Genomic DNA, 23,618 nt, shown 5'->3' with positions numbered 1-23,618 from the left:
GAAAGTACCACAAAAAAGACCCTGATGTACTTGGGGTGCATTTATTGGCACAGGCTTCCATCTGTAAGCCCTGTTTAATTCAATGAGGCTTCCTTCTAACTGAGCTGCCAGTCATTATTTATCTTCTGCTTTACAGGAGGCAAAGGGTGGAAATCAACATAGCACCAAGTGGGAAGTGTATATGAAGAAAGAGGTCCACTCAGGCATCAACATTTGCCCAAATTACAAACTTAAAAACTGGTACGAAAATGGTTCTTCTTAACATGCTAGGAAAGCATGCAGCTAGGAAGTGGTTAATACATCGCCAGTGAACTACACTCCTATGAAAATATATGGAATATATTTGGAGCCCTGTTCAGGCACCTGAGAGAAAAGGCATGTAGGGATAGATACAGGCAGGTTTAAGTCCTGCCTCCAACATTTTTGGCACGTCATCTCCACTCCCAAACTTTGTGTGTGTTTGGTATGAAGTTGTGAAGGGAGCTTGTAAGCCTTTTAGCCTTCAGGGTTCCTGCTAACAAGCCCCTTACAGACCTTTGCTCTAAACATGCAAAGGTCAGGGGTAGAGTGGGCATGTCCAGTGCTCAGAGACATTGGCAGCAAAGTCAACCCATGTTTCCCCCACCTGCTTAACACACTTTTGGCCTCACATATCGCGGCTGAACATCTGAAGACAGCTTTAATGTAAGGGGGAATTTGATCCACTAATTTTGTTCCAGTTATTTGGCATTTATACCAATTTCAGTGGTAGAAATATGAGGCCCACATATGCATTTATAAACCGATTTGTGAAATTGTAATGTTATCCAGAATACATTACCATGAAATACAGTAAAGTGATGGGTTGTGGAAGCATAAATTTGACCATTGCTCTGGGCTTGAATTTGTTAGTAATATTACATATATTTTCCTGACATGAGTACCATAAGCTTAGTCATCTCTTGTAGCAATGAAAGAAAAAAAAACCCCATCCTCTTCCCTGCTGGATTACAGTCTTAATAATAATTAAATTGTTGAGACACCCTCTCATGCATTTAATGAACGACCTAGCTGCTTTCAGCTGCTGTTTTCCTTTCCTACCAAACAGAGACATACAGACTGTATTTAGCCATTGGCTGGGTTGTAAGCCAGTTTGACTAGGCCAGGGTTGGGGACCTCTTTCAGCCTGAGGACCATATCCTCTTGTGGGCAATGTTCCATGGGCTGCATGCCAACAGTGGGTGGAGTCAGTGGCAAAGGTGGATGGGATTCTAACCTTTGCACAACACACCATGCAATGTCAGACATTTTTGCACACACACCTCAACATTCCCTTTCCTTGCAAGCCAGGGGGATTAGGTAAAGGTAAAGGACCCCTGGACTGTTAAGTCCAGTCAAAGGCAACTATGGGGTTGCGACACTCATCTCGCTTCAGGCCGAGGGAGCCGGTGCCAGAGCGCATGGAAATGCTGTTTACCTTCAAGGACACATTCCAGTAAGGCAAAACTACCGGAGGAGCAGAATGGCACACTCTTCAATACTCCCCTGATGAAAACCGGGATGTGAGAGCGCAGTACCAAAAAACGTGCATCTTCGGGTGCTGAGCTTTCATCAAACTCAGTTGGCCATAAGCACCGGCTCATCCCCAGGACATTCCAAGTGTCATGAACTGGAAGGATAACAGGGACTGGGACACACTGGGGCAAGGAGGTGATGGGGAAGGAAGTACTCACAGGGCGATGGAGGATGGCGAGGGGATGGAGGTCATTGTATAGAAACCAGAGCAGCAGGATCCATCACCTGTCTCCATGAACAAGGTGGGCTCTGAAGCAGCGTAGGGAGCAGCAGGAGTGCTTCTCTAGGAGGCTGAGGGAAGCAAGGGCTCACTAGCTCTGGGAGGTGTGTGATTCCTGGAGTAGGCTTGGAGCAGGTGAAGGTCACCTGCCTCATCAAGCCCAGATGCTGCAGTCAGCATGCAAAGTATAAAAGGGAAGCAGAGCTGAGGTGTTGTGTCTGCTCAACTGCCCATGTTGATGGAGTTTGGCTTGGCTGGTCCTCGATCTCTATGGGACTGTGCTCTGATTGCTGGGCTTCAGTACAGGGGCATTGACCTTGGACAATGGGCAGCCAACCGAATTCATCTCACCAGCAGGCCTGCAGGGAGGATCTCCTAATCTGATCTTAGCATGTCACCAGAAAAAGGCAAGAGTTGAGCCAGATTTGCATAAATGTTGCATGTGCAAATGTGCAGTTGAAAACTTTAGAAAGTATTACTGCAATTAAGAAATAAATGAAATGCATCTCACCAGTTTGAAACAGTGCTTCCTAAACTTGCATCTCCAGATGTTTGGGGGTTATGGTTTCCATCACTGGTCCTGCTAGCTAGGGATGATGGGAGTTGTAGTCTAACAGCAGCTGGAGACCAAAGTTTGGGAAACCCTGGCTTGATAGATTGTGACTGACCACATGTCTGATATGACTGCTTAGTCTGCAGTCCACTGATGGGCAATTCCTAGGCCCTTGCTCTTCCTTCTTGGTGTTCTTTGAATGGAATTCAGACTGGACAGCGCTCTAAATAGAGGATTCCTTCAAATAGTCCTCAGAGAGCTCTTGTAGGGCTGCCCTCTGTGAAGAACAATACATAGACATCCTCACCGATCTCAAAGAGTGGGTAGGTTGATAAGAGTGAACAGATCCAAAAACTCTTTTCTTTTTTTAAAAAATATGGTGAACAGTAATATGGTTACCTGCACAAGACAACAAGGCTATCCTATTATCCCCACTCCTCCAGTTATTTCCTGCCATCTCCTTTTTGTATCAACGCCTCCATCTGGTGATCTAGGAAAGTGTGTGTGTGGGGGGGGGAGGGGGACACACACCTTTGCCTAGAGATATTCTGACTGCTAAAAGTTTTGAGACAAAGTTCCTTTCACCCCATCCTTCTGCCTCTCCAAAGACATAACCAGGCTCTCTTGCCAAATAATTCTGCTCATCCACAGTGGCAGAAAGCACACTTTGCTGCACAGCTCTTCCATGACTTGTTGACACAAACAATAGTTACTAGTTACATGCCTTGCCTCATTTCACACACAACTGACCTAGTAGCAGTATACACAGCAGCTGGGAGAAGACTAGTTCTTTACTAGTGATAAAATTTAGTGATTCCTCAAGGGAGATCATATGTATAGGGTTTATGACTCAAATGGTCTTCCCACAGCGGAGAAAGCTTTTGTTCCCACCCCCAAAGATAATAAATAAGGAATGAAAGTAGAAGTGACAAGGTTAAATAAATTTATTTGATCGGTTCGTATTTTTATTTTTATTTGTATAATACCAAGCCTGTTCATACCTGTTCATACGTTCTTTTCCTGTTCAGCATATTCAACTGTATGGTTAAATTTAATTTTGGATTTATGGTTGGGTCCCTATGGTCTGTAACAACCCCTCTCCCCAGGTCAGAATTCTGTTAAAAGCAGTCTGACAACAAAAAGAGGTTTTGTCATCAACTATAGCCAATCAGCAGCAGATTCTGATTCTCCATTGAGTATGGCGTGTTTTCAAACCCCTGTCTGTTTCATTCACACTTCCCATTCTTAAGTGTCCTCCTAAAAAGGACAATGCATTTGTGGGAGAATGCAGTATCTTGAGGGGAGCTAGAGAGACGGTGTGCTATGAATGAGAAACAAGTGTGCATGTATTGTACGGTAAATTGGCTGGAAACGTCTTTTCATTGTGAGCCCAGGGAGCAAGAACTGTCATTTCTGTGTCCTCCACCACATTTGCCACATTACTGGTGCAAAAGAAACATAAGATTTAAGAAATGATCATCTCAAATAACTTGGGTTCTTTTATTGAACCCTCTCCTACTCAGACCAAACATATTGACTATGGGATTGTGATACGGATTGTGATTTTCTCATTTTCTAAAAACTCACTTGTAGCCTCAATTTACTTAAGCAGTTGTCCCAAATAAAGATGAATCAAGGTGTCTTTTAAACCTCAGGATCAGCGATCACCTCAGCAAACCCTACAATTTACCATGGATACAGAGAGCACATACTGCTTGCTATGAACTGGGGGTTCACAACCAGTGTTGACTTATATGGTGCCATGCTTTGTCCGGAACTATAGTAGCCCACGCAGTACATCAAATCTACGTAGTGTAAAGTAATGCTTTGAATCTGCCTCTTTAAGTCATTGCTGTGTAGATTTATTACTGTTGTAAGAATAAAAATATAAATTGACCTGGAACATATATCATGACTGTTCTGCCCTGAATGTATACAATAGTAGATGTACTCATTTAAAAAACTGTGACCAAAATAATTTTTGCAGGGTTAAACCAGTGATTCTCATAACAAAAACCTACTTTCTATAATTCAAGAAGATGATGCATACATCCAGGAAGACTGAATGGAGATGGGAGTGTGGAGAAATAGTGATTTGGTTTTTCAGGTTCTGAAGTATCAAAATGGAGGTTTGCTCAATATGGGTTGCCACTATTCTTCCCCCACTCTCCAAAAATCAATTCAGTTAAAATTTGATAAATATTTATCTTATTGTCATAAAAAAAATGTAATAAGAGCAATGCTTCTGGATCAGATCTAAGGCCTGCCTAGTTCAGTCTTCTGTGGACAACCAGATCTTTATTGGAAGCCCCCAAGTAGGACATGAGGGCAGTGACCAAGAGAGGCCATATAGCACACCAAATGAAGGATATAGATCCGTCCCGAGTGGCTGAAATGAAACCAAGAGGCCATAGATAGCTCATACCAGCCTGAGTGGAAGACATTGTCAATCAATCACTGGCAAGGAAAACAGCACATGTGCTGTAGGTAGAAACCTACAAAGAGACCCAGATGTGTGTGGCATGCATGCATACATACATGCGTGCGTGCGTGCACACACACACACACACACACACCTACACACCAACTGCATCCGACCTGAACCTTTCAGCAATGCCTCCAAATGATACACACACACACTTCTAGCAGTAAACATTATCCATCGATCAGCCATTGACAGGATCCGACATTGCTTATTTCTGGCTTTACTGCAGCTGGCTGAGGCCCAGCCCAATATTTGGGCAATTACAAGGAGGGATTAAAACATCACAGAAATAACAACTGCATTTTCAAGCTGATAGACATCCACAAGGCATCCCATATTTCAATGGAAAAGGACAAACAAAAGCATCTTTCCTTGCTAAATCTACAGGCAAGAAGGCAGTTGCAATTAATCTTTGAGCCGCATTTCCTAAGACGGCGCCTAATCAGCCTTCATCCCTCTCCATCTTCCTTTCCCCTCTCTCCCACAACACCCCTCCCATCCTTCCTCCTCCACCCTTTCCAGAGGCTCCGATGAAAGTCATTGTTACATGGTTAGGATGCTCATACAGAAAAGAGCACACCTCAAATATCGATTGCCATTGGATTTAGAGATGATTAAGGAAAGCAGCAATGAAGCCGATGCTTCTCTGTTGCTTATGCTCACCATGCTGAAACCAAGGGAAGGTGTTGAAAGGCGAGGGATGTGCAAGCTGGATCCATTTTCCCTTCTACTGAGGTTGCTTCAGGCACAACATCAGCAACTGCTCTCTTGCTCTCGCTCTCTCTATCCCCCCCCCTCCTTTGGTTGGTGATGCTGAGGATGGAAACCACCCACCCACCAGCAATAGACAGAGCCTCAGCCACCTCCCTCCTTGGAGGAGGAGGTTGATGAGCTCACTGAGGAGAGAGCCTGGAAATTGCAGCATGGACCGCCTCCTTCCCCCCTCCCCTGCTGCGGTGCTTTGCTCTCCCTGGGCGCCATGGCAACGGCCATGAAAGATGGAAGGGAAGCAAGGAGATGGGGGGGGCGAGGAGAAAAGGAGAGAGATTCAGTATCTTTAGCAATGAAAAGCTGCTTTTGACAGGCAAGCAAATCACTTCAGAGGGTACTATTATTGGTGGAGGGGGGAAGAGGGTGAATTTCTCACCCAAGGAGGTCAGAGCAGGGCGTTGAACACAATCCACATTCCTATTAACAGGAAATTCCCTCAACACACACACACACACACACACACACAGAGAGAGAGAGAGAGAGAGAGAGTCCTTATATTAGATAAGCAGCTCCCACCATCTCAATGATAAATAGGGGTTAAATTCTACTCTGGGAAAGTCAAACTGAAGGACATAATAATTATGGATCTTTAAGGACTTGTTAAGAGATGGCAACCCAGCCTGACTCTGCTTGCTGCTTTAAATGTGAGATAAACAATATGTAAATGTGGGTGTGAGAAAAAGGCTGACTGTGAAATTGCTGAGCTTATTGCTGGTACCTTAAGACTACAAACTGCCCTCCCTCGATGCAGACGATAAATCTGAAATATATATTCAGCTCTGGTCTGGATAGCACAGCAGTTATAGCACGGGTGTCCTTTCTGTGGCCTCTTTCATTTATGCTTTAGCATTCCATTCTGTTTTTCCACACAGTGCCCAAGGCAGGTAACAACAGTAAAAACAAATGGCATCAAGATAACTAACCATATACCCAATTAATGATGCATTAATTGCTAAAATATTTGGAGTAGTTTTCAGAGTCTAAATTACCAATGCATTGTTAAGAGTCCACATTACTTATACAGTAACTATATCTAACTTTTTAAAAAAACAACAACAACCCCGAAAGCAAACAACTTTATAACACATTATGGCCATGGGGCTGCTAGCACAGCCTATGCACACCCCCACAGTGTGGACCTTAATATTGTAGAGCCTCAGGTGTGGGGGGAATGGCAGCCCAAGAGAGAGCTTTTCTGTGGCAGCCTCAGTTCCAACAGTCGAGGTAAAACATAACCATTGTAGCTAGTAGGCATTGACAACCTTATCCTTCATGAATTTGTCTACTTCTCTCTTTTAAAGCCATCATGTGTGTGTTTGTGTGTGTTCGCGCAAACATACTCCCACTAATATATGATTTCACAAGATATGTATCTTGGGTACAATTGCTGAAAATGGCAAGAACAAACTTGTTTGAAGTTGTCCTTAGAGCAGGGTAGGGGTGCCATTGGACTATAGCACCCATCATCCCAGACCATTGGCCATGCTGGGTGTGGTTGATAGGAGATTGAAGGCCATACATTCTCCAGACTTGCTTTAGAGCAGTGTTCTTCAAACTTGAGTCTCCAGCTGTTTTTTGGACTACAACTCCCATCATCCATAGCTGGCAAAACCAGTGGTCAGGAATGATGGGAATTGTAGTTTGAATACAGATGGAGACCCAAGTTTGGGAAACACTGCTTTAGAGGGATGTGTATTGGTAAAGTTTGCAGTAATCAGGGACTGCTGGGTTATTTAGCAAAGCAATCTGATGAGGACTGCGTGTGCTCATTGACTACAGAATGCTGACAGTCTTGGCTGTTGGGGTGGGAAGAATGGAGAACTAGAGAGTGGAGGAAATGGAACTGAGTGGTTGGTATCTTCAACAGTAGCACACCACTTGGCAACACGTTATCAGTTGTGTCACTCTGTTTTACGGACTGAAGTTCATCACTCTTCTCCTGGGAAGACGGTAATGAAATACTGCACTCATTTATTTAAGTCACATCTTGATTTGCCACTTTCCCACAAGAGTTTGGCAATGATGTACTGATCTTCCCTGTAGGCCAGTATTGTTGAGAAGGTCATACTCTCTAGGAAGAAGTATTGACCTGAGAGACCCCAGTACCTGAAAGCTCGGGATCGCTGCATGTCTCATTAAAACGACAAGGAAGAATTCCACGGGTGGTTGCATTCTGCCACTTGAACGACTTCGCACAGAGTATGCCTGTAGAAATTCCCATTCAAGAGGCAGGCATTGTACCACCTCATTGCAAAGGTCAGTGTTAGCATGTCATTGGGAGGCACTTCAACTCTTGCTGATGGCAGAAATGAAATTGTCTAATATTTCCCATGAGTTAATTTGCTTTCAGTCCTATGGGTCAGGGACAGAAAGGCTACCATGGGCTGGTGTGCTGCTTCATTTGATATTATAGTGGTGAAGCATTAATAACCAGCTGCATCCCTGACCAAATTGGAATTTTAACCCAGATCCCTTGAAGGCTAATTTGCTCATTGAGAAAAAAGAGAGGAGGAAAAAATATGCATGCTTTTCAGACTTTGCCATTCCAGGATGCTGGTGTGTGGCAGTCTCTCTGCCCATGGAAGGCTAATATGTCAGGAAAAGAGTTATTATTGGATATTAAGGATTTGTTAAACATGGCATTCTGTACTAAATGTGACCATTTTTAGATGCAAACTGTGGGCACTTTCCTCACTAAGGATACAATGACATGACCCTGATGTGATTGTCCAGAGGAACCCAAAGGACCCTGTTGGACTTGTGACCTGGCTGGGATCATTTCAACTAGAGCCTCCATGTGGGAATGTGGGCACATGTTTGATTGATTTCCACCATTGTGGTGACTGGGAAAAGTGCTGTTATACATATCACATCGGGAATATTTCCACCCTCACATAGATGTGCTGGTTCGTCCAATTACACATTACAGACTATCATATGGTATTGAAGAAACACCAGAACTGACTGCATGGTAAGACGATGCTCTAAATCAGAGTCTGGCAAGGTTTACCTCACCTGGGCCAGTTCACTCCAGCAGAGATCCCTCTGTGGGCTGGATTGTGCGTGCGTGTGAGCGCATGTGCCCGTGATTTCCAGTATCTGCGTCTGTGCAGATGCGATTTCCAGCGCCTCAGAAGCGCTGGTTTAGTGCAGTGCACAGGGACTTGCCTCATGAGCGGTTTGGTTCGGGGGCGGTTCGGGGGCCGGTTAAACGACCCCCATGGGCCGCTTGTGGCCCATGGGCCTTAGGTTGCCTACCCCTGCTCTAAGTCATCTTACCAAAAGGTTAAAAATGTTTGTGTGTGTGTGTGTGTTTCTATGTTCATTCAGCTTTGTGACCAGATCTCCTCTAGGAATAACAATATCACTGGCCAGCTATCGTGATCACATGGTGAGTTACTTCTTTTCAAATGTATAATTTACCTAACATCAGCTGTTGCTAAAAAAATGCAACAAGGGCCTGTCTCCAGCTCACACTGTCTTTCATTTATGTGGAGATGAGTTTGAGGTTTGTTTCAAGAATAGTTCTTAAATAAATACAAGTTGTTTGCACCCTCTTAGTCTATAAAGTTACAGAACATCTTAAGTACCCTAATAAAGTCAAGTTGTCTAGGGCTGATGGGAGTTGTCGTACAAAACATCTGGTAGAGGTCAAATTGCCAAAGGTTGCGCTAGTTCAATATAGGTATAATAATTGAGATGCTTTGTTTCCAGGATGCTGTCAGGGTAACTTCACATTTTATAATTTTAGGTGTACAGCTAAGGTGTGTATCCACCTTACAGTATGTCCTTTCATTGAACATTCATGTTTTGTGCTCAACATGTGCCATCAAGTCAGTTATACACAGTCACACTTTCAATACCATTTCCACCTGCAATACCATTTCTACCTGAGGCTGTTACGATGCTTCATTCACAATCAGTTCATGGGCCACAGTTTCCTATGACATTTTCTGTACCTTTTCATGCAACAAATGTTCCACCCTTGGTTGTGTTCTTTTGTCCTACATTTGTTGTATTGCAGCACTATAGTACCCCTTCAGTTGGCAATAAACGCAGTAACATTAGTGAAGCATTTCAGAACTAATAAAGCAGAATGGTGTGTGGGTGGTATAGCATTATTGCATTCACCCCAATCTCTGAGCAGCAAGAGACTCCAGGGGTTCCTGCACTTTCCCAGGGTTTGATTCTCTTGGAATAAAGGTGAACAGAGGCTGTGATATCTTTAGCATATACAGTTTTATTTACTCATATATACAACCTGAGCACAGGAGGGAATGGCTCACAGGATTAACACTCTAACAGACCTAGCTCCCTGTTAACTTTCTAGGGTAGCCCCCCCCCCCCCCCGTCCAACTTCTAGCATCAAGGTCAGAGCAAATGTGAGCAACTTTGCCCTCAAATGCTTTGCAAATTTGTGCTGTCGAAATGTGAAACACTGATCAAACTACTGGTCAGATAGGCCTGTATTGTTTCTTTTGACTGGCAGAGCCTCTTCAGGGTTTCAGGCAGAGAGGGTTACTTTCCATCACTTGCTACATGGTCCTTTTAACTGAAGGAAGTAAACAGGAAGTGAACCTGAGGCATTCTGTATGCAAAGCAGGTGCTCAGCCACTGAGCTATGGTCCATAGTCATGAGGTAACAGTACACACACCTTTTCTGTCAATACACTCTCAGTGAAAGAAGTTACCAGCAGAGGTAGGATGACCCATTAGCTCCCCTGTCTCTGATCTTAACAATTCCATCATCTAGTCCCATCATGTGCTTTGTCACTATGTCCGGGGTGCTTCTGCAGTGACCCCTGGGGAATATTTCAATTTTTCAACCATTCATTTGCAGAACTCGTCATACCAACCTGCTGTGCTCCTCCTACACTCCTTACAGCTAAGGCAGGTGTGTGTAAGCAACCAGTTGTGCAAGCAAGTAGGGGCCTGTCAACGAAGCTTGCACAAGAGTTCATTTCAAGCTATCTAGGAGTGGTGAAAGAGGGCGGCTTTAAGGACGGGCACTCTATTGCTGACTGGAGCTGACCACACCTGACCATCAGTCATGTTGACTGAGGCTGATGAGGCGAGTTGGAGCCCAACAACATCTGGAGAGCTGCAGATTCCCCAGCCATGACTTAGAAGATACTGCCTCTGCTCACACAAAAGAACAAAGGTATGTGAGCATTACTTTCTGCTATTGGATTGAAATAAAGCATGGAGTCTGCATGGCTTGTTGTTTCTTAAAATGACAGAAACAGCTGGCCAAGCATTTATGGCCCAGTGGCTATCCTAATAGAGAGTGTTCCTCAGAGTCACAGCCTGGTCACATCTATGTGATCTATGTAAATAGCCTTTGCCATTTATCTGAATGTTTACTTGTTCACCAGACGACAGACAATAGTGCCAATTGCTGCTTTGTTACAGAGCATGATTGTGTTCTAAGAATGCAGCTCTTGCATTTTCTTGCAGAAAAAGGTAGGAAGTTTTCAACCAACACAGAAACAATTGTGCCAAAGCCACTTGACATATTATGCAGGAGTAAATCTAGTGCATCTATGGTACACGCTTAGAAACATGTTGTATGCATGCTTCACGATGTCTTCGGGCTGCTTCATGCTGGTGTTTTCTTGCGGGAGTTTTCTGCAACATGTCCTTGATGCAATAATAGTGTGTTTATGGTGGATTTATAATGCTATAGTATTGGGGGGTTGAGCTGGAGGATATCTGGCGAAGCCTTCCAGTCCTGTAAACCTAGCAGAATAATCTGCTAAACAAGTAAACCTGTCTCTTTGTAAAATAATGACCATAGCTGGCCATTCATCAGCATCTTAAAGAATGAGCCATGTTGCCATAGTGACAACTCAGTGATGGTGCTTCCAGGAGGACAGAATTGGCCTTTTCCTACCTCACCTGGCTGGATGCCACATCATCCAAGGAAGGAATACAATAGGCTGGGGTGTGTGTGAAAGCCTTTTAGGTAGTTTTTGCGGCTGTGATGGTGCTTCATTTGCAATCTGTGCACAGGCCATAGTTTCCTACTAAATTTTCTGTACAAATAATAATAGTAACAACAACAACAGCAACAATTTATTATTTATACCCCGCCCATCTGGCTGGGTTTCTCCAGGCACTCCAGCCACTCTGGCTTCCAGCAAAACATTAAAATACAATATGTTCCACACTTGGTGGTTGTGGTTTTTTGTATGTGTGTCCTACATTTGTTGTGTTGCAGTGCAATAGTGTCCCTCCAGTGGGCAATATCTTTATTCCTCTTTAATGCATACCAAGGAACCTGTGTTTTTCACCTAAGGAAGGAGGCAGACCTGGGTAACAGCTGTTTGTTATACGTGTACAGATGGATTGGGGCATATCAGCCATTATATGTTTTTTCCTTCCCAGGGAAAGTGCAACCTGAAACCTGCCCAGCATCTACAAAGCCTCATTTGAATGTCTGGTACTTCCTCCCACAAGTCGCTTATGAGATGGAGGCTCTAATGAACTTTTTTCTTTCTATTCCGCCCACCCTCCACCCAATTTGTTTACCATGTAGCCTAAAGAAAAATTCTGGAGAAAACTTATGCATCGTTTTGTGACCTGCTTTATTTCCAAGCTCCTAGAAGTTCACTTGGAATTTGTGGTTTTGTGTTAATACAATGCATAATTGTTGGGGAAAAGAAAACTGGCACTGTTAAAACTTCTGTGAAACCTGTCACTGATTTATTCAATGAAAGTGAAATGTATGTTTTATGACTGAGTCACCAAATAATCCAACACCAAGAGGTCAGGTTTAATGCATTCATTTTCTACAACCATATTATAACAAAAACCAAAGCATAAGTGTGTGTGTGTGCGTGTGTTTCTGTTTCTAATTATAGTTGAATGACTTCTAAGCTTTTGATCTAGCTTACTAGTGACTTCCATTTTAGACTTCTATAATTCTCATGTCATCTTATTTGTAATTTTAGTAAAACCAAGTCCTGGGAAAATATGCTTGCCACCTCCCCTTCCTTGTCTGTTCCTAAGATCAAGGAAACTCACCACAATGGTACAAGATTTCTGTGCCTTTCGAAAAATTGTTTTTTTTTTTTAATTATTTTTTTATTAGGTTTACAAAATACAGAAAGAAAAAGAGAGAAAACAGAAAAAAGAGAAAATACAGAAACTTCAACTTTCCATGATTTTTTTTTAACAAACCAATTGGACTTCCCCACAACCTTCAAACCCTGCATTCTTTGTAATACAAACTTCAGCAATTTGTTACCTTGTTTCATAACTTATTGTATCTTTCAATTTATCATGTTTCTAGGATCAAAATGTTATGTCCCAATTCTTGTAAATTTAAATTTAAACATAATAAAATTATTTCATAATTCCACCTCCTAAATTCTTGTGTCTTGATTTCCATTCACCTATTTAAAGTTGCGGAAGCTAAGATTTCCTAAATCGTGCATTTCCTTAACATTCATACAGCTTATAGTGTTTTTGCAAATAGTCCTTAATTTTTTTCCAATCCTCTTCCATTGTTTCTTCTCCCAAGTCTCAGATTCTGCCGGTCATTTCAGCTAGCTCCATATAGTCCATCAACTGCGTCTGAAGATTTCTGTGCCTTTCGAAAAATTGGACGCTGTCGCTGAAATGAAACACATGCTTCCTACACAGGAAAACAATGTGACGTCTGAAAGGTCTACTGGTTTCTCTCAGCTACTTGAAGGAGAAAACAACACACATTCCTAATAGTATACCAGCCTTTAATGGGACGGCCCTTTAAATTATTTATTTTGGTTCTGGGCAAGTTGTATGTTGTATGCCTCAGTTTTATTTTGGTATCTCTTGGACGACTTCGTTCGCCACAAAATATTTCCCTGCATGAAATTATAAGATGGGCAGGAAAGCACTGTAAAAGAAGTGCAAAGCCAAATTGTTTTTATCTGAAGTGTACACTTGCAATGAATAATTCAAGAGCTCAGAGGCTTTGGAAAGCTGGAAAAGTGGCTGGTTAGAGGTGCCTAATTAATTTCTTTCTCTCTCTCTCATGTGCTTTCCTATGCTGCCACCGCTGTAGCCTTGACCGCCCGCTGCATCAGAATGCCCTTGGTGCTGCTTGGTGTTGGTAAGGAATTTGAAGACCAAAATGACCAAATTAAAACTTGCCCTCAAAATTCTTCTTCTGAAGCCCCCTGCCCCAACTTTCAAGGCAAAGCCAAAACCAGTAATAATGGCACACAGCCTGCACTGGCAGCAAGGGGACAACAGGAAGGCTTTTCATAATACTATTGTCCCACTGTGTATCTAATTGCAGTGTCAAGAAGGAGCCAGCAAAATCGGCAAGAGCAGTGAAGTGCTGCCCAGAGGAGAGCAACAATGGAATGTCAGAACACTGGAAACTGCTTTGTAGCAAATCAAACCATTGGTCTGGGATTTGTCTACTCTGACTGACAGCTGCTCTCCAGGGTTTCAGACAGCAGTCTCCCGTGGCCCTATCTGGAGATACTAGAGCAGGCATAGGCAAACCCAGCCCTCCATATATTTAGGGACTACAACTCCCATGATCCCTAGCTAACAGGACCAGTGGTCAGGGGTGATGGGAATTGTAGTCCTTAAACATCTGGAGGGCCGAGTTTGCCTATGCCTGCACTAGAGCTTGAACGTGGGGTCTTCTACTTTTAAGACAGAAGCTCTACCATTTAGCTATGGATTTTCCCCATCTTGTCTCATCTAGCAAGTGCTATTTCTTAGGTCCGGATATTTTTTCAGGGCTGGTTCATGCAAAGAAGTGACACTTGCCCTCAATATATATATTAGACTGTTGGGTCTTTTTAGCTGTGGCCCCATATTTGAGGAATTCCCTCTCTATGGGGCACATATAGACCTACTTTGCTGCCTTTTGAACAGACCTTGGATACCTTATTTTAAGAAACTTTTAATTAGTAACTGTGGCCCTCTTTTTATTTTAAACTGCTGCTGTTTCAATGCTTCAGTGTAGCATTTGACTCGGAGGAAATCAGCTTCCCATATTCTCAATTGCCTGCCTACTAAATATTTGGAATATGTAGAACTAACATTAACTCTTACATTTTAAAATAGCGTGGAAATAAAAGAACACATAATTAGGTACCTTCAGCTAATTGAATGAACTTCAGCACTATCTCCCATTTGGAATACGACAGATCCTTTCCCTGCCCTGAATTTAACAACGAAGGGTATTTTAAGCACTCAGATGTAAAACATTATTGAAAACGAAGCCTTTACAAGCATCTTCCATCAACACCAAAGTATCCCAGCCTCCTTGTGCTCCCCCTTTATTTTCCATTCGAGCTGGTCATTGCAAGAACTCTGTAACTAAGGAATCATGTCTGAATTTGCTCCCCCCCCCTCTTTCTGTCCCAATCCCTTTCCCCTTTTGTGTCATGTCTCTTAAATTTTAAGCCTAAGGGCTGGGGCTGCCTTATCAATGACATTTTTTGTCTCTAGGGCAGGATAAAACAAATAACCCACTCCCCAGGTTTGCAAGCAAAGTGACTTAGCCCTTAAATATAAACCCATATGCTTTTACGAGCCTGAGCTTTTGCTGGGCACATAAAGAATCAATGATAAAGGAAACTTCAGGGTCATGTGACTTTCAGGCTACCAAAACAGCCAACACAGCTTTAAAAGGCATTTTATTAAACAAAATAGGCTAATAAAAATGATGCTACACGTAATCATTTAGGTTTATGTATTCCCTTTCATTGAAGCTATTATAGTGATAAATATCAGTTATGGGTTTTTTAAATTATTATTGATCCTCTAAGCTGTTCTGCTTTTTTCATTATGGGAGTTCATTTAACTTACCTACTAATACACCCTAACCAGACTTTATAGATGTGGTCTCCTTACTTCCTTGTGTTTTAGAAGCACAAAATCATCAGGAAGGTATTTTATTTTCCTTACACTTTGAGCATAGCTGTCAACTTTTCCCTTTTCTTGCAAGGAATCCTATTCGGAATAAGGGAATTTCCCTTAAAAAGGGGGAAATGTTGACAGCTATGCTAATGAGGCCTCCCGCCGCTGGTGCCCTTCTACCGTTTGGCTTCCATTCGTAGACTGAGGTAAAGTTCGCAAACCAGAACACTGCTTCCAGTTTTGCGGAGTTCGTAAACTGAATAGTTCCTAAACAGGGCTGTTCATAAACTGAGGTACCACTGCATAAGCTAAGCAAGCTATAGTTTAGGGCCCCAATCTCTTGGGGGCCCCAAAAAAATTTAAAGGAAAAAAACCAGGGTGTACATTTCCAAAATATAAGATAAAAAACAAATAAAATAAAACTACATATAGCAAATGGCTTTAGATACCTGTTAGGTCCATAAATTACCATATAGCATATATTCAACACAAAAAACAGTGACAATTTGTTGTTGACAAAGGACAGCTGGACATATAAAAGGCCTCATCATCTTCAGTAGCTTAGGGCCTCATCAAACCTAAATCTGGCCCTGGGTTGGGGTAGTGTAAAGGAAGGGGTTTTTTGGTGGGGCAAGGTGTGAAGGGAGAGAGCTTGGCCAGATGTGGGGGGGGGGGTTGGCAAAGCATTTGGTAGTGGCTGGTAGGCTGCATTTGTGGGCAATGCAAACAGTTTGAGCCGCCCCTAGAGGAACATATTTCTCATAGGTGTCACCATTATTTCTTATTCTTATTAGTCAGAATATCACCTCAATAAAGTCATGCAAATGCAGATTGGCTGGATTGCGTACGTTGTCAAGCAGGTCATTTCTCCATCTGGTGAACATCAAACACAGCCTTGTGAATCACTGTGCTTGTTAATGCAGTGTCAGAGATGTTTCTGTAATGCTATTAAATTAAATCATTTGCCCTTTGAGGAAATGGCTATTGTAATTTTGGAAACGATAAAGAAATAGAAAATCAAACTAATGGGAGAGAAAACTGAAAATGACTCTCAGGGGGAAAGCTTCTAATTTTTTGGTCAGTATGCACAGTTTAAAATGGTAATGACCCAAGTCAGTTATTGTCTTTGTTATGAAGTTTCTATGCCATATAGGATGAGCCTTTCTCTGTATGCCCGCTTCAGGCCTGGCACACAGGAAGGGCAGTTGCTTGCATGGCAACAGTTGAAGGTAAGATCTGGTTTTGGGAGCCCTGAGCATGATGAGAAGCTTTGCATGAGAATCTAATCTATCCCCCAATGATCATCTGCATTTTATATAATTCTGTTCTCACAGAAGACCAGATGATGCTGAAAAATGTCTTCAGACTCAGGTTTAGTATTGTTCAAAGGGGCTAAACAGCATGAGCCTGTAGTACATACATGCCTGTTTTTGCTGAACTGAGGTTTCCTTAAGGTACAGTAAAGTGGGCTCTAAATCTTCCTCTTCATCAAATATTTTTTTCCTTCAGAAGAAAATGATTTTCCAGGCTCCCTGCTTCCTCAGCCTTCCATGTATGGTACAGAAAAAGGCTTGTCAACCTTTTCAGGTATGTGAGCACATTTTGATTTTTGAGCAGGTTCTGTGGGCACCCTCTTCTTTGGTCACTGCTGTCTGCCTCCCCTAGGTCAGCCACCCCCCAAAAGACAGAAAGTTTCACACCTATAGCTGAGTTTTCTAAGGAAGCTGCATAGATGTTAAGATCTACAGTGGTACCTTGGGTTACATACGCTTCAGGTTACAGACTCCACTAACCCAGAAATAGTGCTTCAGGTTAAGAACTTTGCTTCAGGATGAGAACAGAAATCATGCTCCAGCGGTGCGGCAGCAGCAGGAGGCCCCATTATCTAAAGTGGTGCTTCAGGTTTAGAACAGTTTCAGGTTAAGTACGGATCTCTGGAACGAATTAAGTACTTGACCCGAGGTACCACTGTAGTAGAATTAAACTAAGTCTTGAAAAGCTGAAAGAATAAGTGGGACATGTATTAATCTCTCAACTTCCTTTCAGCTGTATGTAATTTTCAAGGATGAAAAAAGCTACCCCCCTCCCCCGTTTCCAGGACTAACCTGAAACGGTGAAGCGCCTTTGTTGTTTTTGCTATGGGTTGCTGCATGTTGCTTAAGTGATCTAGTTAACGTTACAGTATTGAATTGTGGTTGTTTGTATGTTATTGTATTTGTTTTGCAATATTAGTAGGAAATTGTTACCATGTTATTGTTTCGCTATATTGTTATGCAAGAGTTTTTATGTTTTATCGTTTAAAATGTATTACTGCTTTCTTCATTGTATGCCACTTCAGCATGGTTTTTGTGTGTGGAAAAGTGAACTAAATATGAAGGAAGGAAGGAATGTGGTGCAGTTACCACACATATACATCAGTACATGCAGAGGACTATTTCGCACAATTCCATCCTCTCAAAATGCAGGGGATAAAATTAAATGAATTAAGCTTGCATCCATATGTAAGTTTCATACTACCTCGTGGGGGTGGGTCTGCAGTACCCATTTTTCCACGAAGCTTCTTGGATTCACATATTGGGTGAGCATGAGATTTGGTCCTCCAAAGAGAGCAGTGATGAACACTTGGAGTGTTATTTCCTTATAACAGAAAACCGGAAAGGGGAGGTGCTGCCACCTAGTGCCCTTACTGAAGAAGATCGCCGAAGAATTGATGCTTTTGATTTATGGTGCTGGAGGAGACTCTTGAGAGTCCCATGGACTGCAAGAAGATCAAACCTATCCATTCTTAAGGAAATCAGCCCTGAGTGCTCACTGGAAGGACAGATCCTGAAGCTGAGGCTCCAGTACTTTGGCCATCTCATTAGAAGAGAAGACTCCCTGGAAAAGACCCTGATGTTGGGAAAGATGGAGGGCACAAGGAGAAGGGGACGACAGAGGATGAGATGGTTGGACAGTGTTCTTGAAGCTACCAGCACGAGTTTGACCAAACTGCGGGAGGCAGTGGAAGACAGGAGTGCCTGGCGTGCTCTGGTCCATGGGGTCACGAAGAGTCGGACACGATTGAACAACTAAACAAACAAAACCTCAGGTTACATTGCTTCAGGTTACAGACTCCGCTAAGCCAGAAATAGTATCTCAGGTTAAGAACTTTGCTTCAGGATGAGAACAGAAATCATGCTCCGGCGGCATGGCAGCAGCAGGAGGCCCCATTAGCTAAAGTGGTGCTTCAGGTTAAGAACAGTTTCAGGTTAAGAAAGGACCTCCGAAACAAATTGGTACTTAACCCGAGGTACCACTGTACTGTATTCCACATAACAAGCCTGAAATAGTAAGTTTCACCAAAGATTTGTGACTTACAATGGGTCTGCACAAATAAAAAATAAGCAGGAAAAGTGACCCCTCTTGTCTCTTTATCCCCTCCCCTGCTTCTCCACCTCCCATAGCTTGCCTGCAGGAACACAGAAGTGCTGCACTATATTCATGAAATATCACACCATGACACTTTTCTTCCTGCCCTAGTTCCTTCTCTTCCCAGAGACTGCATTCATTCCCACTGTGACTTGTGAGCAGAAGAAATTGATTTCCCCCCCTCACCCCTCAATGGGAGGAAAAATGGATTTGAAAGTAGGTTTAATAAGTAAAAAGTGCAGGGGGCTTTGTTTTGTAGTCCTCCTTCTCCCACAGCGGAGAGAAAGTGATTGTCAAGGCTAGCGATTCCTCTGCTCTAAGCTGATGTTGGCAAACAGATGAGTTGCACCCTGACCCATTATCTTCATTTGCTTTGTTTTAGGTAAAATAATGTGTTTCTGGCATTCAGGGGAGTGTGCTGGGGTGGGAGAGATACACATGCCCAGATGACTTGTTTATGGAGCATTCATCCTGATTTGTTTGTGGGGAGGCTAGATGAAGTTGTGTCAAGGAAATGCTATCCCATATTTCACAGTGCATCTTCCTATTACTTTTCTTATTGGAAAAAAGCCCAGTCCTTTGGGGAAGCGGGCTTCTTGTGCAAGGCCTGCCAGTCAACTGGAACTGCACCACTCGAATTTGCTGGTATGTGATTGAATCCCACCTAAAAGCAACAACGTTCTGGAAATGCAGAGAGAGAACACTCCACTTTTGAAGCTCCTATAGAAGAGATTGGAATTTTGAACTGGGCCAGGAGTCTGGAATCAAAATGAATCCCCACCTCCAATTAAGGAGTACAGATGGAAAAATGGATGTTATTGTACTTGCGTGTTATATAAATTGCCTCTTGTCCACTTAAAACTTTTACACAAGCAGAGATTTGATAATTTTTCTGCTGAAACCATTAAGGGGGAAACTACAATTCATTCTCAGGCATGCAATACACTTTTTTTTTGTTTACACTTAGTTTGTATCTGGTTGGAAGAAACCATCTAATGTAAAGTAGCTTACCCATACACAAGAATATCCCTGTGAGCATAAACATTGCCCTCCTAAAGTTTGTTTCAAACAGAGACCACCACCATTCATGCCAGTCACTGCTTTTAATATTTCATCCAGCATACTTTTAAAATACCACAATAAATTCCATCAACACTGGCAAGACATTGTGTTAATACTAACATCAAAAATGTTCTTCGGTCACAATGTAATCCAGAATCATTTTCCAAATGTAGAAATATAATTTGGCAGTTTTCCTAGGCATACGACTTTATTGCACTTTATTGGAATTATTTTTTTAAAAAATCTATTTTTACAAGATCAGTGTAAATTGGCTGATCTTAATACTATTTTGTTCTGCTTAATACCACCAAGAAACATGCCACAATTATTAAACCTGTTTAATTAAAAAAAAAATTACACTGCATAATACGTTTGTGTGAATATGCATGTACTTCCATGGGGCAAAAGAATCCTCCTTTATCCTGGTTAAATCTATCAATAAAACTATTTGGTTTGTATCCAACTAAATCATTATGTGCACAGAATGACTTCTGTTGGCACAACAGAACTCCCCTCCTCCTCCCCCAGGTGTCTCCTGCACCCCCAATGTAGTCTGGAGATTTAGGGTGTGCATATGAGAAAACAGGGAGGGAAGATTCTGCTGCACTCACAAAGCGTGTTCCTCACATGCAGTGATTTAACTGGATACAACTCTGTGCTGCAGAATGTTATTCCATGTACACCACTCATGAATACCCAGTTTTCCCAAAAACATGGAAGCTACACAAAACGGATCAAACAACTAAAGAGAAGAGCTACTGGAAAGTTTCAGATTTTTGTTTTAAAATTCAAGCACTTTAAAAGAGGGACCAAATTGTTATTTTCTGTGATTTCTTGGCTGTTTAACTGAAGTGCACATTTCTTCTCCCATAGAATTATTTATTGCCATTTTTATTTTTATTTTAGAATTCACCAGGAAAACCAGGTCAGTGCAACCTAAGTCAAAGTCCGAAGCCTCTTTACTGGATGGCAAATCCCTAGTTAACTCAGTGGGACTTACTTCTAAGTAGATGTGATACAACCAGGCTGCTAGATCATTTTAAAAAGATTGCATCTAGAGTAGCACAATTTCACAAGTCAGAGTTGCAACCAGCCTGTACTATCCTTTGATCGTACAGAATTGCCCCTTGTCCCTAACTGCTTTGAAATGGGTGCAAATGCAGTTCACTGTGGCCACCTGGTCACAGGAGCAGTCTGTCGCCTATCACATCACTCCTGTTTAAAGGCAAATGATTTGTCACACTATCATTTTTCAAACTAGTCCTGATGCATGTCAACAATGGGGAAAGTGCAAAGTCTAAGAAAGCAGCACGAGGTATTTGGCAATACTGAACGAAATAGAGGCAAAAAGGTTGTTTAAAAACAATACCTAAATCACACTTTCCCCAGTGTTTCCAATCTCTCTGTATTCAGGTGCTCATTTCCACATGAAATAGCTGTGCTGAAGGAATTTCCCAATATAATTTCAAAAAATTGGGAGCATGGGTGAGTAACGTCTGCATGTGTTGCTGATATCCAACTCCCAGCAGCTCCAGCCAGCAGCAACAATGGTCAAGGATGATGGTAACTGTAGTCCAGCAACATCTGGCGAACCAAGCATTAGCCACCCTTGTTCTAGAGCAGTAGTTCCCCAACTTGGGTCTCCAGCTGCTTTTGGACCACAATTCCCATCATCCCTGACTACTGGTCTTGCTAGCAAGGGATAATGGGAGTTGTAGCCCCAAACCGGCTGGAGACCCAAGCTGGGGAAACACTGGTATAGAGTACACAGTCAGCTTAGTTCATCTGGGGCTTCAGCCAGGCCTGTTGACCTTCTCATTAATGTCCCATATGAGCTGAGAGTGAAATTTACAATATACCAGATGCTTTCATTCTTGCTGTAGGGAAGACTGGTAGTGCTTGCTAAGCTGCCTTTCAGGAAAGCTTGTCTCCTCTTATTGATCCTTTCACTGAGAAAGTCATGATAAGCTTCTAAGCAACCCCAGGCCTTCCCAGAAAACAGCTTGAAAACCACAGACTTTACTCTGCAAATCCCACTGTTGGTGGGTCTTTCAAAGCAAAACGTTCAGATCAAGCATTAGATCTCCTCCTTTCAGTTCGAAGATGAACATCACCTGCAGCTAAACAAGACTCGGCTGTATGGCATGTTTCAATTCTATGTTGTGTCTAACACATCTAGACAATAGTTATCATATAAAGTTACTACCACATTGGTAGGACAACACTCACTGATTGTGTATTATTTTGAACATGGACAAAGGCCAGGGTCTATGCTGGCTAACAATTTTGTTGAGTACAGAGGTAGATCTATTGATACCAGTACAAATGGGTCTTCACTGTGACATTAAAATTGGTTTACCATACATGAAAAGATAAGTAGTAGCAATGAAGTAGGTATGTCAGGCATACTGAAATTACAGTGAAATGTTGATGATTGGTGAACAGAGTATTAGAACCGGGGTTCAAATCTTAACTCAGACATAGTCTTCCCAGGTGGCTTTTGGGGGGTGGGCAGAAAGGTTTGGTCTGCCCTGGTTTTCAGAAATAATAGCAGCCTACCCCTCACAGGGTCACACTATAAATAAGGATTGCAAAACATAATCAATAAGCAGTGGATTAAAAGTACTATAAACAATGTCTGTGCTTCTTAAAACAGTTGACCAACAACCACCAATATTATAAAGTGACACAACTCATTTGGGGTGGAAAATAGGGCACTTGCCATTGTTTTTAGCAGCACAGTGTTTTCATGTGACTGGACTTAAAATATTGTATCAAGAATGTGATTGTCAGATATGAAAAAATAAGGCTAGGAAATAGAGAACTAATACACCCCCATCTCTGGGGGAAACATGTCAGTTAAGGCAAATGAAACTTATGAATGTAATGCAGAAACCCAGTCTTTTGATTCCCCCCCCTTGATTTCCCCAAGAATTTGGCAACTGCCACTAATTAAGCAGCACAAATTAAGTTTGGCAGCCATTAGGATCCTGCCCGACGCTGCAGTATGCCAGGCACCATGACTAAGATGAATTCACACGTTGAACAGGGTGGTTTTTTTCTGCAACCAGAGAGTTAGCATAGTATACTAACTAACTTTATATGCACACATTTTAACATGGGACACATTTAAAATGCAACCCCTAATGAGAGGACTGTACCATGTACCCTGCGCAACACTTGGATAGGCTCAGAGGCAATTTGGAGCAATTTGGTGAGTTTGCTCCATCTGTGGGAACTTTGCACACTATAAGAGGCTATGTTTTCTGTGATTAGCAGTTTCCTTTCACTGTATTAGTTAAGTGATTTCAGAAGTGATGGGGGAAGATAGCTTTCCTTTGCTCTACATCATTCAAGTTCCCCCACCCATCACTCTTCTCCCACCCATCCCCAAATACTTGTTACATAACTGAGATAAGGCAACTTATGAACCCAGTATCAAATGCAAACCACACATTCACACTCTGGGCCTTTGAGGAAAGGAATCTGATGGAGAATTACCACCTGAACTGTAGGTATAAATATAATAGCAAAGATGCACTTGCTCTTTGCTTTCCTGTAGGGTAGGGTTGCCATATTTCAAGAGGTAAAAATTCGGACACAAAAAGTTGTTGAGCTTTTTTAGGATTGAAGCCAGAGTCTGCAGCCTTATTTTTTTAAAAAATAAAAAAACCAAAATCCAGGACATTTTTTTA

At 42.3% G+C, this 23,618-nt stretch overlaps 1 protein-coding gene and 1 long non-coding RNA gene across 4 annotated transcripts in view; one reads left to right on the top strand and one right to left on the bottom strand.

Moving 5' to 3' along the window:
- JAKMIP2 (janus kinase and microtubule interacting protein 2) overlaps positions 1-5,709 on the bottom strand; it is an 84,541-nt gene extending 78,832 nt beyond the window's left edge. For 2 of the 3 annotated variants that reach the window (XM_081852053.1, XM_081852055.1), the window contains exon 1: positions 5,476-5,708. The gene's annotated coding sequence lies outside the window, so the exon portion shown is untranslated. Of the gene's footprint in view, positions 1-5,392 lie in introns of all 3 variants that reach the window. The other variant, XM_081852054.1, reaches the window with a different exon arrangement.
- A 1,662-nt stretch (positions 5,710-7,371) lies between these two features.
- Positions 7,372-20,764, top strand: LOC309336466. Its single transcript, XR_014154034.1, has 4 exons — positions 7,372-7,533; positions 8,914-10,744; positions 13,656-17,040; positions 18,973-20,764. It is a non-coding gene; the product is annotated as an uncharacterized lncRNA (long non-coding RNA).
- The last annotated feature ends 2,854 nt before the right edge of the window (positions 20,765-23,618 follow it).

The sequence above is a fragment of the Podarcis erhardii genome (genome assembly GCF_964252035.2).
Source record: "Podarcis erhardii genome assembly, chromosome: 2".
Lineage (NCBI taxonomy): Eukaryota > Metazoa > Chordata > Lepidosauria > Squamata > Lacertidae > Podarcis > Podarcis erhardii.
Note: the sequence above shows the minus strand (reverse complement) of the source record. Positions and strands in the feature narration are given on the sequence as shown.